Raw genomic sequence first — 19,998 nt, forward strand, 5'->3', positions numbered from 1 at the left:
GGGCGAACCCGTCCAAGGATTTCCTAGAACAATATTTCAGGTAGTGCTCCGTGAACGTGGACTGTCTGGACCAAGTGCCCGCCTTCAGGATTTGGCCCACGGCCATGTTCTTTTCAAAGGCTAGGGAGGTGCTAATACCCCTAATATCATGAGGCCTTGGTTTGCCTGAGAGAGGGGTTCCTGAGACGTCGTAAGCCCTCTTGATCACTTGACATAGCCAGGAGATTGAATTCTTGGAGACTGGTTTCTTCACACGTCCTGTCGAGACGAATAAACTCGATCTCAGGACGGAGCTTGGATGTCCTTTCTAGGTATTTCCTTACTGCACTAACAGGGCATAAGAGCAAGTCCTTTGGGTTGTCTGACCGAGGGATCGCTGGCACCGAAAAACCCTCGAATCGAGGATCCCAACAAGCCGGGTTCTGTGTTTTGGCCACAAAACTAGGGACGAACTTAAATGAAGCCTCTCGCCACCCCTTTGAGTGTGAGACTTCGAATGATAGTCCGTGCAACCCACTAACTCTCTTTGCCGACGCCAGGGCCAAAAGGAACTGTTTTGAGGGTGAGTTCCATATCCAGGATGTCCTTGAGGGGCTCGAAGGGCGGTTCTGACAGGGCTTTGAGTACTCTAGCTAGGTCCCACTGCGGTACCTTTACCTCCTGGGGGGGACATGACTGCTCAAAGCTCCTGATGAGCATTGAGATGTGTCGGGAGGCCCCTTAGTCAATGCCTTTTAGGAGGAAGACCTGACCTAATGCTGCACGTACCCCTTTTATAGCTGGAATGGAAGTGCCCACATCGTCTCTGAGGTAGACCAGGATGTCCGCTATGTCATGAATCGAAGCCCTTAAGGGTTTGATATCCCGGGAAGTGCACCATTTCGAGAAGACTGCCCATTTTGCCTGGTAAACTGCGATTGAGGAACGCCTTAGGTAACCTGACATCCTCGTCGCGGTCCTCGATGAGTATCCATCCTTCTTCAGGAGCCGCTCGATAACCTCCACGCGTGTAGGCGGAGGGATCGAGGGTTTTCGTGAAACTTCTGGAAATGAGGCTGACGGAGGAGATCTGGCCTGTCTGGGAGCGGCCAAGGAGGAAGAAGAGCTAGTTCTTTTAGGTCTGCGAACCACTCTCTCTCCGGCCACCAAGGCACTACCAAAGTCATCAGTAGGTTGGCTGTTGTTCTCACTATGTTTATCACCTGTCTGATCATCCCGAAGGGAGGGAAGGCGTACACATCGAGGTTGTCCCAAGGATGTTGGAAGGCGTCCTCGAACGCCGCTGACGGATCTGAGACTGGAGAACAGAATACGGGGAGCTGGGCGTTCAGACGTGTGACGAAAAGGTCTACTACCGGAGAGCCCCACTTCAGGATGACTGCCCGAGCTATTCCCGGGTGTAGAGTCCATTCTGACCCTATTACCTGGCCTACTCTGCTAAGCCGTCTGCCAACACGTTCTTCTTTCCTGGGATGAACCTTGCTGTGATCTTGATCCCTTCCTTTGCAGCCCATTCCAGCAGCTCCGTCGACAGAGCGCATAGCTCCTTTGACTTTAGACCTCCTTGCTTCTTTACGTAGGCTACTACCATGGCGTTGTCGCACATCAACCCCACGGTGTTCCCCCGGAGGAGGTGAACGAATTCCTGACACGCCCTTAGCACGGCCATCATCTCCAGAATGTTTATGTGTCGCGCTGCTTCCTCGCGGGACCATTTTGCTTTTGTCGACTTGTCGTGTAGGTGAGCCCCCCCAACCTTCCTTCGATGCGTCCGTGAACAACAGCATCTCTGGGGAGTCGGGTGCGAAGGGCATCCCCTTCTCGGTGTTCGTTCTGTCGTTCCACCACTGTAGAACTTCCTTCGCTTCTGGGAATACCAGAACTACTTTGTGGGGATTTCTTCCTTGGGTCCAGAGTTCCTTCAGGTTCCATTGAACCGCCCGGAGTTGAGTCTCCCCTGCGGCACTAACTTCTCCAACGACACTAGGTGGCCTAGCAACTTCTGCCAATCCTTGGCTCTCCTGGGTTGGTCTGACAGGAAGGGTTGCAGAACCTGCTCCAGATTTTCCAACCTCTCCAATGAGGGGAAGGCTCTCACCAACCGGGTGTCCAGGACCATCCCCAAGTAGGTCATCCTGGTGACGGGATTCAACTGGGACTTTTCTAAGTTGACTGTGATACCAAATTCTTTGCAGAGACGGAGCAACTTCACGCCTTGCTCTCTCAGTTCTTCCCTTGAGGCTGCAAGAAGCAACCTATCGTCTAGGTATCTGATCAGGCGAATGCCCTGCTCGTGTGCCCACACCGAGACCATCGTGAGAACTCTCGTGAACACCTGACGGGCTGTTGACAGGCCGAAGCAAAGGGTCTTGAATTGTAAGACTTGGGTCTTCCACTTTATCCTGAGGAACTTCCTGCTGGAGGGGTGAACGGGGATTTGAAAGTAAGTGTCCTTGAGATCCAGGGACATCATGAAGTCCCCTTCTCTCAAGGCGGCCAACACTGTCCTCGCAGTGTCCATCTTGAAGTCGGTTTTTGCCACAAACTTGTTGAGGGCCGACACCCCCCTGTTGCCTTCTCCACCAGGAAGAGCCAGCTGTAGAACCCCGAGCCGGGGTCTTCGACTGGTTCCAACGCTCCCTTGGTGATCATGGCTGACACCTGTTCTTGCAACGACGCCCGTTTCAAGGGGTCCTTGGGTATCAACCACTCAGCCTGTAGGGCCGGAATGAGTGGAGGAGGTTCTGCTAGGAAGGGCAGCCTGTAACCCTCCCTCAGGACTGTCACTGTCCAGGGATCCGCACCGTAATACCGCCATGCTCGCTAAGAGTGTCTGAGGCTCCTGTAGGAGTAGGGGGCCTCTCTTCCTACCTCCTACTGGAGGAGCGGCCGGAGCGGCCTCTCCTTGAGTTGCCGAAGGACGGTCTATAGGCCGACTAAGGCTGCGTTGCTTGGAGCCAAGGGGCCGAAGGAGCCTCTCTTCTAGGCTGGGTGGGAGATGCATGGGAAGAATGAGGGACATCCACCGAGGGTCTCCTGTGCACCGGCCGTCTCATGGGGGGAGGCCTAGGCTCTCCCACGTCCTTCATTTTCCTCACCCTCTCCATTGTCTCTTCCACTAACTTGAGGGGGAAGATCGACTCGTCCCACACCGAGGTACAGTATTCCTCAACTTCCTCGCTTCTCGGTCGGGCAGTTTCCTCACTAGCTTGATGAGGATTGTATCCCTCTTCCGCAGAACCCAATTGGTGGCCTGGGAGAGAGATTGATATGACAAAAATTTTAAGGCTTTGCCCCCTGAGCTGATCAACTCCTTCAACAAAGACTGATTCTCAGGGAGGGAGAGATCATGTGAAGACTGAAAACCCACTAAAGTGCATGCCCACCAGTCCAGCCAGGAGGACACGTATACCAAATCTTGAGCCACGTCCTCCATCATGGAAGTCTCCGTAGGGGAAAAGCACACTGGGGCCGTGGACGCCTTATCTTCTGCGGCACCCTGGTTCAGCGTGGTTATTGCTGACTCAACCGTGCGGGGCCCTCCACGACGATCTTCTGGTACGTAGAACCTCTTCTGCGTCCTAAGACCGGGGAGCAGTTTCGAGGAACTCTGGCTCCTAGGGGCGTCTGCCAGGCCGGCTGAGTACTTGTCGATGTGCTCCATCCCAAGCTTGACGTCAGGAGCTAGAGGGAGACCTAAGGAGGGCTTCTGCTGTACAGGATTCTCCACAAGCCTACTGAGTCCGGAGAGCTAGGTCTGTTCCGCCGAGGGCTTGGGCTCATCTAGCCGATGGTGCCGCCTTATGAGGGCCAATACCTACCGATAGGAGATGTCACCCGAGGAGCACTCTCCTCCTTCTACCAGGGCCTCCGTCACCAGTTCCTCCGTAGGAGTATCTTTCGTGACGGTGGGTGGGGTAACGTTAGACGGGCCTGCCCGTGGCACGGGCGGACCCGCAGAGGCGAAGGTATCCGTCATGGGATTACCCTGTTCTGCGGGGTTTCTCGTGTCAGTGGGATTACTTCGGACCGCCGGGCGCCCCTTGGTGCTTATTGAAGTCCCCCAAGGTGCCCGCGGCTGATGCCACGCCTTCCATCTGGTGAAGCGCCTCCCTCCGTTGGGTTGGTGTAGCGGAGGCCTTCGTGGACTTAGGTACGTCACGGTGGGATTGGTTCGACCTCCCCTGACGGAACTCTGATCTGTAGGAGGAGGAGGAGGGGCGAGACGGTTGAGATGAGGCCCTAGGGAGCCAACCGGAAGCGGCCGCGGCTGTGGTAACCTTAAACAGCTCGCTCCGGGGTACCGTGATGTTCACCCACTCCTTCAATCTACTCCGTTTAGCCTTCTTCTTGGAGAGCTTGGACTCCTTTCTTTGTCTGGAACGGGAGCGGGACTTCTTCCTTCGGGACCTCTCCCGCTTCCTTTTCGTGGGCTTCGTCCTCCGATGACGATGAGTCCGAGGACGAGGAGAGAGAATCCGCCGAAACGCCCGAGACGTCCAACTCAGCAGGGAGGGCTCCACGTCGATTCTCTGGTGTCGAGGGCTGAAGAAAGACAGGCGGGCGCGTTGACGAGGGTGCTGGGGGAGACAGCGGAACCTTCTTACGGGCGAACCATTGATCAAACTCCTCCTCCAGTCTTAAGGGTGACCTGAAGGGCGTCCTAGGGGGATCCCAAGCGGCGGGGTCCGAATTTGAAGAGCCTTCTTTCTCTGCGTCTCCCCTGGCAGCTGAAGCACCTGAAACGTAAACCCATGACGCTGGGGAAGAGGTAGCACCCGCCTTCCCCCCCATAGAATCTTCCGTAGACGGGCCCTGTAGGCACCAGGACCTCGTCTTCCGAACACACTCCTGCCCCTCCCTCAGGCCCCTCACATGCCTGAATAACACCAGAAACCTCCCCCACAGGTAATTCAGACTCCTGGGGAAGGGCAATGGGCCGCTTCCCCGCAACGGACTTACCTCGTCCCTTACTCTGGGTTGGGGAAGATGGAAGGGAGCCCCGTTCCGACGAGACATCTGGCAGCACCAACGAAGAAGACACGTTGGCTTTCTTGGGCGACTTCTTGGCTGCTTTCTTCTTCTTCGTGCTGTAGCGGACCCACTGGATCTCGTTCCAGGACTCGCACTTTGCCCCTACACGACGAACACAACGAGTGGGGATCAACCTCGGGCCTGGAAAGGAAAGCCCCACAAGATTTCCTGGCCACAGGCCCAGGGCAACGGCGGGGATGCTCCATAACGCAACACTAAGACACCAAGAGACACAGGGACACAGAGGAAAGGATAAAGATACAGACACGTGGGTAACGCGTGGTAGACACAAAGGGTTGCACAGGGTAAGAGAGAGCGCGGCGAGATGGTAATCATGTCGCGACCAGAAACTTACTGAGGAAGACGACCTGAGCTAGCACGCTTTCCGACCCCGGGTCGCCTCAGGTCACGTATCACTCCACCTAACGTTACCCCATAGAAAACGGGAATAGGGTAAACTACACAAAATTCTGGTCGGTTGGGAAGAGTTACCAGTAACTCCTAAGAAAGTAGTTCTAGGTAAGTACTCCGTGTTGGAACAAAAAACAATTAAAAGTACCAAGCGAAGAAAAGGTTATTGGGATTAGGGGAACATAGTGGTGGATCCTTCACCCATTATTGCACTCGCTGCTACGAATGGACCCAGAGTGTAACAGTCCTCGTAACAAGTCTGAACACCTTTCAAATAATATGATGCGAACACAGATTTGCTCCTCCAGAAAGTTGTGTCCATTATGCTTTGTAGTGATCTGTTCTGCCTGAATGCTGCTGACGTTGCTACTGCTCTGACTTCATGAGTCTTGACCTTTAAAAGTCCAAGGTCTGATTCATTACAATGAATATGTGCTTCCTTAACCAAAAGCCTGACAAAATATGACAAGGCATTTTTAGACATCTGTAAAGAGGGCTTTTTGACTGAACACCACAATGATTCAGACTTGCCTCTTGAATCTTTTGTTCTATCCAAGTAGCATCTCAGAGCTCTTACTGGGCATAAGACTCTTTCTACCTCTTCTCCAACCAGATCCGTAAGATTTGGAATCTCGAATGCTTTGGGCCAAGGTTGAGAAGGGCGTTCATTTTTGGCAAGAAAGCCTAATTGTAAGGCACAGACAGCTTTACCATTACGAAATCCAACGTTTTTGCTAAACGCATGTATTTCACTCACTCTTTTGGCTGTAGCAAGACTGACCAAAAATAAAGTCTTCATAGTAAGGTCTTTCATAGAAGTTGAACCCAGTGGCTTAAACCTGTCGCTCATAAGATACTTCAAAACAGTATCCAAATTCCAGGCTGGAGAATCTTGGTTTCGTTGTTTTGTAGTCTCGAAAGACTTAAGAAGTTCTTGCAGATCCTTATTGTTAGAAAGGTCAAGGTTTCTATGCCTAAACACAGTAGCTAACATACTCCTATAGCCTTTAATAGTAGAGGAGGAGAAATTACACTTCCTTCGAAGATATAACAGGAAATCCGCAATTTGAGCTACAGAGGTACTGGATGAGGAAAGAGTCGATTCTACATCACTCTCTAAAAACCTGCCACTTAGATTGATAGACTTTGATAGTCGAAGTTCTTCTTGCTCTTGCAATGGCTTGAGCTGCCTCCTTCGAAAAGCCTCTAGATCTAGTGAGTCTTTCGATAGTCTGAAGGCAGTCAGCTGAAGAGCGTGGAGATTTTGATGGAATCTTTCCAAGTGGGTTGTCTTAATGGAAGTATTCTTGGAGTGTCTATCACCCATTCCAGTACCTCTGTGAACCATTCTCTTGACGGCCAATAGGGAGCCAATAGGATCATCCTGGTTCCTTTGGATGTTACAAATTTCTGTACTACTTTGTACAGGATCTTGTATGGTGGGAAGGCATACAGATCTAGATTGGACCAATCCAAAAGAAACGTGTCTACGTGGACTGCTTCTGGATCCAGAACAGAGCAATACGCCTCTAACCTCTTTGTCTTCGAGGTTGCGAAGAGATCTATGCATGGGCGACCCCAAAGACGCCACAGGCTCTTGCACACATGAAAGTTGAGAGTCCACTCTATTGGAAGGATCTGACCTCGTCTGCTGAAGCTGTCTGCCATTACGTTTCTCTCCCCTTGAATGAATCTTGTCAGAAGTATAACGTTCCTCTCTCTTGCCCACAAACACACACACTCTCTCTCTCTCTTATGATTTGATATATCTTACTTCTGGCAGAAATGAAAGGCATTGGTAGAGGGTAGCTAAATGAAAACTACCAGCTACGAGAACATCAGCAAAGTTTCCAAACCCATATAGAAATTATAATGCATGTGTTTATTTACTTGAAGTTCGTATGTCGATTGTGCTTTCACAACGTCCTCTGGAACTTTACAGCAATGCCATTGTTACATAAGGTGATAGAAAGAATAAAAAGTAAGTGGAGAACAAGAAAAAAGAACCAAGAAAGAGGGGAACATGAATAAGAGTACAAAGCTAAAACCTGCTAACTAAAACACTGGCAACAATGAGAGATCGCTGGCAACTCGTAACATAGAAATAGTAAACTGAGGGTTCAAATACCTCGTTTAGGGTGCATTTATGTAAGAATAAACAATAAAAGTTATCATAATATTATCTTAATTTCTTTAAAAGAAGCAAAAATTTGTTGCAAATCTTTGGGAGCTCATAACTCAAAAACATACTTATTCACACTTACGTACATTTTTCTCAATTATTTGTTGTTTGATATTAGAGAGAAAGATATCATTGAAAAGAAGAATAAAAATCCCACAATTCTGTCAAAGTTTTTATTTTATTTTTATATTTTTTTTCACGATTACAGTGATACCTCAGGATACGAAAATCATGATGAAATTACACGAAAAAAGCTAAAAAACCAAGCGGCACAAAAAACAAAACGGCGCTTACGAAGTCCAACAGAAGGATGTAGTCCAGATTATTCAATAATGTAGTTATAGCCTAGTTATCCCCTCCAAGCCCTAAGAAAACGGTCCGTTTTCTTTACTACTGTATAAAAGTTACGGTGCTGTATGTAAAGCATTTGGATCAGTGAAGGTGTATTGTTATCTGTACGTACACCTAAATTAAGGATTGATACCCTGAAAAAAAAGGTACAGTGTACAGTTAATTAACAAAAAAAGTTGAAACATGACAAATTCGGAGATAATTTGTATTTTTCCTAACCATATAAACCTTAGCTATTTACATTGGGTTTACCTTTCGGCGTAGCTGAAATGGCGAGCCATTAGAATTTAACTAGGGTGTATTACCCCCGCGCTAGTTAGCAGGGGGGTAGGGGAGTGGTAGCTAGCTACCCCCCCCCACACACCGGTGAACAGCTTCACTTCACTTAGAGGTAGGACTTGCCTTGGGGGACAGGGCTGGCGGGCAAATATGTGTAAATAGCTAAGGTTTGTATGGTTAGGAAAAATACAAATTATCTCCGAATTTGTCATTTGTTCCGTAACCGAAATACAAACCATGCTATTTACATTGGGTGACTAACCCCTTAGGAAGGGTGGAAGTCCCCAGCCATACTGGCTTTGGCTTTACCCACGGACTCAGAATCCGAGTCCCTGCACCTCACAAGTTCCTTGCTCCGCAAGGAAACGTGTGGCCTACATAAGCTTGTGTGTGAAGGAAGAAGTGTGACCCGTCCTAGGCAGTTGACCTGGAGTTCTAGAAGGAACTCTGGGTTAGGACGTTCCCAATAGCACCTCGTCAGGGTATGGGGGACGCGACAGTATTGACTCAATACTCGGAACACAAGGAAGCATGGTTTACCTGCAGAGGTTTGAGGTCAGCTATGCAGAGACCAGGATGCTGCTTCCCCAGTAGACGGGACGATGAAGAAAGAAGTAAGGGCCAGACATACTTCTTTCGTCCATGCAGACTAAAACCTGATAAAAATGCCCTCAACCTTCTGCTACCTGTTCAAAAGGAGCTTGAGGTTAGACCAGCTGTTGTGTAGCCACCACAGAGCGATAGAAACGTATCGATACTCCTGTGGGTCACGTCCTGCAGGAAGCGGGCTACGAAGGTCATTAGACGCTTCCAGACTCCAACTTGTAGCACCTGCGTCACAGAGTAGTTCTACTCGAAGGCGAGGGACGTTGCGATGTATCCGACATCGTGCTGTAGGGCGACATGACGGGGGAAGGGTCTGGATTCAGGTCGAGATGAATGTCCTCGAGTCCAACCTGAAGAGGTATACTGGTGACTATCCCGTGTCCTTCCTGTGCTCCCAACCCGGCTGCACGTGAGGACAAACTGCAGCTGTTCTCAAAGATAACCCCTCGATTCCTTTACTGGCAAGAAGGAGAAGGTTTGGGTCATCTGATACAGAATGGTGACTCGAAATCTTGAAGGAGTTGGACCGAAGGGACGGGACCCCAAAATTCTGAGTCTAGCCAACAACTCAGGAGCAAACCTGAATGTTGCCTTCCCCTATTCTCTAGAAAGGGCGGAGTCGTACGAGACCAAGAAGATTGCTTACACACTGGCCGAGGCCAGAGTGAGCAGGAGCACCGTCCCTCAAGACGGAATACGATCAGAGGCCTGACGTAATGGTACTTGAGAAGACCTCTTAAGGGACTAAAGAGTCCGAACCATGCTCCATGGAGGAGGTCTCACTCCGACTGGGGGCAGGGACGTTTGCAGCTTCGCATCAGCGAAGAAAGGTCCAGCGGGAAGGAAAAAGTCTATTCCTTTCAGCCTGAAAGCCAGGGAAAGGCTGAGCGACAGGCTTCACCGCCGAGAGCGGAAAGGAGTTTCCTCCCGCCGAAAAGCAATAACTCCATTAATGCTGGAGAAGAGGCCTCAAGGGAAGAGGTATATCTCCCACGACACCAACCACCGAAGACTCTCCACTTCGCCTGGTAGACCCCTGCGGATGACTATCGCAGGTGACGCGACCTCCGATCCGCGACTGTAGCGGGTTGTCTCTTCTTGAGGAGGCGGCGTAGTGTCTCCAGGCGTGAAGCCGAAGCGAGGCAACGGCTCGTGAAAGATGTTGTTGTGTGGTTGTTTGAGTAGCCTGTGCCGTGGGAGAAGCTCTCCCGGGAGTTCCGTCAGGGGAAGCAGAGGGTCCGGAAACCGTTCCGCGTATAGCCCCAGTGGAGCTCTCAGGGCCATCGAAAGGTTGACAGACAACCTGGTCTTGTTGAGACCCATTCTCAACAGACAACAATGGTGGGAAGACGCAGGCGTCGATGTTGTCCCACCATCACCGGAAAGCATCTTGCCAAAGAGTCTTGGGGTCTGAGACTGGGGGGAAGAACAGCGGAAGCTTAAAGTTCCAGGCTGTCGCCATCAGGTCCCCCAGGCCAGGACTTGTTGGTTACTAAAGGCCCCAGGTACTCTCTATCTGCGAGGCTCTGCTCAGATAGTCGGAGAGAACATTCCTCTGCCTGGAATGTGCGAGCCGATAGTGGTATTGAGAGGACCTCGGATCATCCCAGTATCTCTACTGCAAGATGGGAAGGTATGAAAATGCGTCCCTTGCTGGTTGGAATACGCCAGTACCATGAAGTCGTCGCGCACGGAGCGATTCGGCAGGAACTGTAGGATCTGTAGAGGGGCCAGACTACGGCCCCTAAGCCTGCCTGAAAGATGGAGAGGTATCCTTCAGGTCCTGACCATAGGCCTGAACCGGAACATGCCCCCCCCCCTTTCTTTGACGAGTACGAGAACAGCATCAAAATGTGGGGAAAGGACGAGAATATCCACTCCCATCAAGAGGTTCCATAGGTCAACACCCATTGCAGGTCTAAACGTTCCGCTGATCCCATAGGGGCTAGAAAGTCCGGTTAATCGTTGCTTTGATACCACCGGAATTTGGGCCGCCTCACAGGGAACTTATCCTGAGGCGACCGTTCGGGACTTTGGACGGGTCAATGAGGAAAAGAGACCCAGGAAACGTTCCAAGGTAGGGCTGAAAGCTCTGCTTGACTGAGAACAGGTACTGCGACTCTCCTCAGCTTTGCCACAGTCAACTGAAGGGAAGGCTCGGAGTAGGAGGCAACAGCATCTGGCTTCCCCAGGCGGTCACCCATCCAAGTACTGACCAGACCCAACGTTGCTTAACTTCGCTGATCGGACGAGAAGAAGGTTTTTTCAACGTGGTAAGGCCGTAGACTCAATATCATGACTAGATACTCCAGATGTTGAGGCAGAAGTAGACAAGGCTCCTAGCAAATTACCATGATCCCTCACTCATGGTAAGGACCCGGAAGCTTGTCCCGGCGTTGAAGAAGGTCGAACCCGAGCCTACCGGAGTTGACCAGACCTCCAAAAGGCGAAGGAGGCGGAAGCCTGCTCCTGAGCGGCCATGAGAAAAGCAGGGAGAGTTCTTTGGGGAAAACCTGCGATGCCGCGGCGGGATCGCCACACCGCATCTTAAGCAGGAACACCTGTAGTCTAGGCTGAATTCCAAGAGCTTCCTGGAAGATGGATGGAATGGAAACTGAAGTACCCGTCCTTCCGATCCAGGGCCTAAGGAGTCCTGCTGCCTCGTTACCAGTTTGATCGATTCTGCTGTTCCACGCTGGACGAAGTTTGTTCGACAAACTTGATCAGAGCTGAGAGGTTGACGACGGAAATCCCGTCTCCGATGCTTTCTACGAGAAAGGATCGACTGAAGAAGCCGGGGGGTGAAGCCGTCGACGACCCTATGGAGGACCTTCTCCTAAGGCATGGATCATTCTGCCCAAACGGGCAAAACTCTTGCCGACCCCATGGCAAAGAGGATCAGTGACACTGAATTCGCTGACAGAGACGGAGAGATGGTAAGAGCGAGGCGCGATATCCTTGGCTGATCAGGGAGATCGTGCAGGAATCGGCATCGGGAAGCTGTTATCCGGATGAGTAACCTTAGGCATCCTCCCAGCGTGGGACCTACAAGGGGGGGTTGCCAATCCTAGTTTGTGAACTCTGCCGCTCCCTCTAGGATCATGCCCCCCCGGGAGAGCCTCCCGTGCTACCTGTCCCTGACAGGAGGGGACTGCTATTGGACACCCTGTCTTAGCTGCCGTAGCCGGTCGGATAACTTAGGCCGACGAGGCTGAAAGAAGAGGCGCTGGAGCCCTGCAGGGTCTGGAGAAAGCGCCTTTGAGGAGTGAAAATGGAAGTCGACTTCCTCCGCACAACTGCTGTCCATGTCTCCGTCCTTGGGCACAAACAAGCTCTTCCCAAGGATGGAAGAGTGTCTGAGCTTGTCGACATCCACGGATGAGACAACCGAGAGGAAGCAGTCGGTCACTGCGTCTAGATGGTCCACATCGAGTTTGCCCGCAAGTTTGAAACTTGGCGACGAAACGCCAAGGTGCTTGAGCCCGAGAGGAGGAAAGTACCCATAATCTTCCTGGAGCTTCTTTGTACAAAACTTTGGGTCGCAACCGAGGAGGGAAAGGACCTGGTAAGCCCCTTCCACAAGATGGAAAAGAGGAAGGGCTAAACAAGTCACCCCTTGCCCGACGGAGAAATCTCGAACGGAAAGCTCCCTGGCATGGCCCTTCCAGGGAATGAGGAGGAAGGGCTAACCCAGGTTCTGGAAAGAAGAATGGTGCTCAGACCTCCCTGAAGTTTCTTCCTGCTCTTGCATGTGCCATGCTCTGCGTTTACGGGGTGAAGACCGTGTTCTGGAAATACGCTCCAGAAGACTCGCCAAGCTGGCCATGTTGCGAAACCCTGACGGGAATCGAGGTCGCAATCGCCCTGGCGCTCGCGCGATGGTAAATCAATGGTTTGCGCGTGGCCGAAAGTGGAAGCGCCCATGCGCGGGCACGCAGACGAAAGTGCGCGAGGAAGCGCAAAAGGAGAGCGAGAGCTGGTGGTCTGAATCCGAAAGTTCACAGGCGAGCGATGACCCGTAGGCGAGCAATGGATACTGCAGGAATCGAGCCGGCGTTCGCAAGACGGAATACCGTCGGTTCGCGCGATGGAACTCCGTCGGTTCGCGCGACGGAACTCCGTTCGTTCGCGCGACGGAACACCGTTGGTCCGCGCGATGGAATACCGTTGGTTCGCGCGCGGGCGAACATTGAAGCGCATGTGCGCGGGTGCGCACGCTCGTGGCCACGTGGGCGTGCGGGTGAGCGCAGGCGTCGGGAGACCGATGGCGCGTAGGCAGGCGATGGCGCGTTGACGAGCGATGGCGCGTCTTGGCGAGCGATGGCGCGTCTTGGCGAGCGATAGCCCGTAGGCGAGTGAAGGTGCGTTGGCAAGCTATGGTGCGTTAACAAAACGCTAGCGCGCAGGCAAAGAATGGCGCGGGCGCGTAGGCGATCGCTGACGCGTAAGAGACTAGGGACGGTTAGCGCGCACCGCGCTAAACAGAAGGCGCGCAGGTGCATCAGGAAGGTGAGCGCTGAAGCGAGCTGTCAATCAGGCGATCCTGGACGGTCAGGAAAAACCGTTGGCACCCATAGGTGCGTGGCAGGAAAGGGCGCGCAGATGTGCGCTGGCGATTGAAGAAAGCTGGCGCACAGAAGGACAGAAGTAAAGGTGAGCGCTGGCGAGCAGAAGGAAGATCTACGTCCACAGCAGGCGAGCGCTAGATCGCTACTGATGGTGTCCAGGGGACCTGAAACACGTGGAAGATCGATGGCGATCGTTACCGCGCAGGAGATCGCTGACGAGCAGGCGAACGTTGACGCGTCAGTGGTCACTGGCGAGCTGGAAATCGCTGGCGAGCAGAAGGGTGACGCGTGGAATCCTGAGCGCAAATCAGAACTGGAAGCGCAGGTGCGCTCTGACGGGCAGGAGATCTAGAGCGCTCAGGAGACCGATGGCGCGCAGGGCGCACAACAGAAACAACAGCAGTGGGCGATGATCATCAGGAGAGCGCTGACGAACAGGAGAGCGCTGGCGAACAGGAGAGCGCTGGCGAACAGGAGAACGCTGACGAGCAGGAGAGCACCTGTGCGCTAACACTGAGGAGAGCGCCTGTGCGCTAACACTGCAGAAGGGCGCGCAGGGGAACCATGACACGCAAGGGAAGCACCCCCGTGGGAGGCAATCCTTTGCCCAGAAGGGACCCTTGTCCGTCGGAAGACAAGGTCAGACTGCTGTCCATCTGCACCAGGGGCGGAAGGTCAAGAAGGCGTTGGAGATCGATCCCCGGAAAGATCTAAGAAGGTAGGAGCTGCAGGCTGCATACGGAGATTAAAAAAGGCGCCTCTTAGCACCCTTATAGGGACATGGGAGGCCCTTACGACGTAGCGGACGGTGAGCCTTACTGCGAAGGCGGCCAACAGCAGAAGTCCTCCGAAGAGGAGTCTCTATGAGTGTACTCTCTCGCGAACGAAAGAGAAAAACACTTCGTAGAAGAGACGAGTCAGCCAGTGACCTAAAAAGAGCAATCCTCCGAAGAGGGGCTCCTGCAGTTGCCCAGCCCCTTGAGCATAACTGCAGGTGCGACCGCTCAGCACCAAGAGCATAGTCGCACGAAAAAAAGGCAAGAGAAGAACCCCCCAAAGGGGAAAAACTCAAGCATGGACAGGAAAACTTCCCTCGGAAGGAAAGTTACCCACCCAAGGAGGCGAGCCTCCTGAGTGTTCTAAAATGAACTGGTCTATAGGGGAGGCAGCAACAGCCAAATCCCCAGGCCTCAACAAGACAGCTCACTCCGTTGTCACATTACAGAAACGAACTAGATCGGTAACTGTGAAAAATAAAAACAAAAATCATTAGAGGAATCCCGAGGCTAAAGGAAAACAAGAATTACACAACAGGCACGTGCCCTCACAACCACTTACACTCACGGAAGGAGAGCTGTAACCAACACAGAATTATAATAATTATAATTATGTAACTATGTAATTATGTAATTTAAAAAAGAATGAACACTCAAGAAAGAACGAAAACCCCGAAAGGAATCGTTCTACAAAAGCTGAAAATTCAACAAATACAATTAGATTCATAAACTAATTGAGACAAAACGTATGGCGTAGCAACCCCACCCACACGGGAAGGAAGCTACTCAGAAGTAGTAAAAGTAACGTAGTAAAAGGGTGAACGACCTCAAAGAGAGAGAAAGACCGTAGGCAAACTCGATTGCGACCCATGAAATTACACCATGGTGGCCTAAACTACCGAGGGCTCCACGGAGATATCGTACACTACACACACACTCTGAAAAGGAAACTTACTGATTTCTATACTCAAATATATACATAAACACGAAAAAATGTTTACATATAATGTATATTGAGTAAAAGAAAAGTTAAGACAAGACAAGCAATGACTGCCAAGCGAGGACAAAGACAGACGTCTGTCCATTGTCCGAGCCAAAAGTTAAGTGAAGCAGTTCACCGGTGTGTGAGGGGGGGAGGGGTAGCTAGCTACCACTCCCCTAACCCCCTGCTAACTAGCGCAGGGGTAATACACCCTCGTTAAATTCTAATGGCTCGCCATTTCAGCTTCGCCGAAAGGTAAACCCAATGTAAATAGCGTGGTTTGTATTTCAGTTACGGAACAATTACCTTTTGATTGAGACGATGTCCGATAGCGAAGTCGCGGCAGAGGAGGATGGCTATCATAAGGCAGAAAACATAACAAGTGACAGACTATGTACAGTAATTTACACACTTAACACAAACACTTAAACTTTACGAAATAAAAAAATGGCAGAAATAATTAACACTTAACATTACGTATGGAAAACTATAAAATGAAAGAAAAAATTACTTTAACACTACGGTAACATAAAACTTAAAATTGAATATTTTTTTTTTGCTTTTTTATAACTTTACATTTTTCACATTTTCTAAATTTCTTCTACTTCTACATCACTTTCTTTTTTCTGTTTCTTTTCTTTACTTTCACCTTCTAATTCTTCACCACTTCCTCTTTTGTTTCTTTTCTTCACTTTCACCTTCGTCTTGGCCTACTAATACTGCTGGCCTCTTTAATAAGAAACTATCCATTGAAGCTTGTTTCTGCCTACTTTTCAACACATTTCTAAAATGCGTTAGGCAAACGTCATTGCAGTGTTGAAGCGAACGGTTGGTATAAACTTTTTCTGGATGTTCCTTTTCGACGTAGTCTGCCATTTTATGGAAACATGCGAGAATTTCCTTAATGTCTGACGTTTTCAAAGGTGTAACATCCTCCTCATCACGGCTAGAGAACTGCTCTTGAACAACACTCATTTGCATCGTCTCCAACTCCTTCAGGTCGTTCGTCGTCAACTCCTCGTGGTGCTCCTCGATAAGTTCATCTATATCCTCGGCGCTAACTTCCAGCCCCATGGACGTACCAAGATGTACGATGTCAGCCACCTCAGACTGCTGAATGGGTTCAGGATCGTCAACGATCTCGGCTTCGCCTCCAGGCTTCCCGAACCCCTCGAAGTCTCGTGCAGAGACAACATCAGGCCACAGCTTCCTCCAAGATGAGTTCAGGGTACGCCTCGAAACTTCCTGCCAAGCGAGATCGATGAGTTCGAGGCATATCACGATATTAAAGTGATCTTTCCAGAATTCACGTAGAGTGAGGTTTGTACTTTTTGTGACTTGGAAACATCTCTGGAAGAGATGCTTCGTGTACAATTTTTTGATATTAGAAATAACTTGCTGGTCCATGGGCTGTAGGAGAGGGGTGGTGTTAGGCGGTAGATACAGGACCTTTATGAAGGAATACTCGGCCAGAAGATATTCCTCGAGGCCAGGAGGGTGAGCTAGAGCAGTGTCCAACACCAGCAGACATTTCATAGTGAGACGATTTTCTTCCAAATATTTTCGGACAGTCGGACCGAAGCAGACATTCACCCAATCAATGAAAAGTTGCCTCGTTACCCAGGCTTTAGCATTCGCCCTCCACATCACAGGAAGGTTCTCCTTGATGACTTTGTGGGCTTTGAAGGCTCGGGGATTTTCAGAATGGTACACCAGCAGGGGCTTTATCTTGCAGTCCCCACTGGCGTTTGCGCAAAAAGCAAGGGTAAGCCTGTCCTTCATAGGCTTATGTCCGGGTAGCCTCTTCTCCTCCGCCGTGATGAACGTCCGACGAGGCATTTTCTTCCAGAAAAGCCCAGTTTCGTCGCAATTGAAAACTTGCTGCGAACTGTAGCCTTCCTGCAGAGTCAACTCTTCAAACGTTTTAACAAAGGCTTCGGCGGCCTTCGTGTCCGAGCTGGCTTGCTCCCCATGCCGTACCACTGAATGAATACCAGTCCTTTTCTTGAATTTCTCGAACCACCCCCGAGAAGCCTTGAACTCTGGGGGTTCCTGCTGGGATGTTCCTTCTACTGCCCCTTCTTCGGCCTGAGAACACACGAGATCACCGAAAATGGCGGAGGCCTTCTGGCAAATTGTAGTCTCAGTGATGGTGTTTCCGGAGATCTCTTTGTCTTTGATCCACACAAGAAGCAGCCTCTCCATCTCGTCATGCATGTGGGTTCTCTTGTTGGAAAAAATAGTGACGCCCTTAGAAGGTGTCGCTGCTTTGATGGCCGCCTTCTGCTTCAGGATGGTGCCTATCGTAGACGGATTCCGGCCATACTCCTTGGCGATCGCACTTAAACGCATGCCAGCCTCGTACTTTTTCACGATTTCGAGTTTCGTCTCCATCGAGAGCATCGTCTTCTTCTTCTTTCCTTCGGCAACATTCTGACGAGAAAAAATAATAAAAATTCATTAAAAAAAAAAAAAAAAACAGAAAGGAAAATCAAAATTCTGTCAGACAGAATTGTTCGGTTGATAATATTTTCATAACAAAATAAATTTTTGAATATACTTACCCGCTGGTTATACAGTACAATGGCTAAAGTCCTCGACGCCTCGGCAGGAAATTCAAAATCTCACATGCGGCTTAGTGCAGATACGCCAGGTGTACCCCAGCGCCCTCGCGGTACTACAGGTAGAACTATACTCAACCAATTCAGATTTTCCATGCCCCATGGTCTCTAGAGGGGAGGAGGGTGGGTCTAAAACTTATAACCAGCTGGTAAGTATATTCAAAAATTTATTTTACATATTATGAAAATATCATTTTTAAATATAAAACTTACCCGCTGGTTATATAATGGCTGATTGACACCCATTGGTGGCGGGTCAGAGACAGCTGCATTATTGGAAATTCACTTAAGAGTTATATAAACAACTTAAGAGGTTCTCACCTGATAAGGAAGCTGACAACAATGCTCTGCCCCATTTTGTCTGCTATCCTTAGGAGATCCAGTGATCCACTCGGGGTTGATGATCTCTAGGAGCTGTCAAACGGTACAACCACCTATAACATGACAGTACCTCAACTAATACCCTTGTTCCGGGCGCTCTCTAGGAACAAAATGACCACCTAACTAGGTCAAAGATTGTGGAAGATTGCAGACCAATCTTAACGTACAATCATAAAAATATATATAACAGTTCCAAGAGAAGAACAGGGGTACTAGGAATTTAGGGAAATGTAGTGGAGGATGTTTCACCTACTACTGCACTCGTAATGAGCGATCCCAAAATGTACACGTCTTCATAAAGAGACTGGATACGGTAAAAGTAATGCAAGGCGAATACAGGATTACCCCTTCACAAGGCTGTATACGCGATGCTTTGCAGAGAACAATTTAGTTTAAAAGTTACAGAGGTTTCTACAGCTCTAACTTCGTGAGTCTTTACTCTTTCGGCATCTTATGATCTGTCACCCAACTGTGTGAAAAAACCTTTGTAATTAAAATCTATACGAGATGATAGTGTTTTTTAGACATGGACAGCGCAGGCTTCTTGACCGTGCACCCAAGAGTCATGAATAGACTCTTAGCTTTTTTGTTCCTGTCCCGATAAAACTTCATCGGTTTAATCGGACAAAAAAAACTCTTCTCAGCCTATCACAAACCAAATTCGAGAGGATAGTGATCCCGAAAGATTTAGGCTATGGATGTGAAGGATGTTTGTTAATGACCAAGAATCCAGGTTGCAAGGTGCCTATGGCTTGACCATTGTGAAATCCATGTTCTTGCTGAAAGAGTGAACTTTACTGACTCTCAACTATGGTAGACTTACTTAGAAAGTCTCCAAAATTAGGCCTTAAAAAGAAAACAAGTGTAAAGGCTCGGATCTGTCACTACCGCGAAACTCCAGAAACGAACCCTAAATTTCAGACTGGCGCATCTTGCTGACGCCTCTAAGTCATTTCAAATGATCCGAGAAGATCTATAAGGTCTCTATTTGATAGATCCAATCTTCTGCGTCTGAAGACAGCTGCCCGCATACTCCTGTACCCTTTGATGGTTGAGGAGGAAAAAATGTGTTTTCTTTTAAGGTCTAAGAAGAAATAGGCCACTTGTGTTAGAGTTACCAAATGAAGAGCTGGCTTTAGCTCTACACCACTCCATAAAACACCCTAATTGGGTTGAAAAACTTAGGCAAATGTCCTTTGTACAAATGATAGCCTCAGCTGTCTCCTTCGAACAACCCTCTAGATCTTAGAGCTTTTCCGAAATACTGGAGGCAGCTAGACCTGAAGCTTGATGGTTTAAAATAAAGCGTTCGTGATCCTGATACGGGGAAAAGGACTTATGACATGCTTTCAGCATGCACCCCGCATGGTCCCAGAATGAGTCCAGTATGGTTCCAGCATGCTGCCTACACTCATGTCGTGAGAGGAATCAGGATCTAGAACCGCCTCCCAAAACGCGTCCATATCGGTCGCAAGAAACCGATATTAAAGCTAGGCTTGTTGAAAAAAGGCATCAACAACGTGAACCTCATGCTGTGAGGTTAAGACCTGATCGTGTGTAATCAGCGAGTGTACAACAAACTTAAAGCCAAAGCTTGAGACGAGGGAGCGTTAGCTGCGAGGCCAGAGAGACCCGAAGGAGAGACAATAGTCTGTTTATACTGCTGTGTGAAAAAAGACTTGACTATGCGTCTAGCATGCAACCATAATGTCGCATGCGCTTCCATTGCCGTAAGGTGCCAGAGTGCTGTATGCGTTCACCTTGCCGTGTGGATACAGCGCTGTGCGTGTCTCTCGCTTGTTGTAAA

General features: G+C 49.8%; 1 protein-coding gene and 1 pseudogene across 1 annotated transcript in view; both read right to left on the bottom strand.

The window, feature by feature from the left end:
• LOC137624393 (probable inactive protein kinase DDB_G0270444) overlaps nucleotides 1-19,998 on the bottom strand; it is a 228,653-nt gene that overhangs the window by 131,393 nt on the left and 77,262 nt on the right. The window lies entirely within an intron of this gene.
• On the bottom strand, nucleotides 11,031-11,150 carry LOC137625129 (5S ribosomal RNA; annotated as a pseudogene).

The sequence above is a fragment of the Palaemon carinicauda genome, chromosome 31 (assembly GCF_036898095.1).
Source record: "Palaemon carinicauda isolate YSFRI2023 chromosome 31, ASM3689809v2, whole genome shotgun sequence".
NCBI classification, from domain to species: Eukaryota; Metazoa; Arthropoda; class Malacostraca; order Decapoda; family Palaemonidae; genus Palaemon; species Palaemon carinicauda.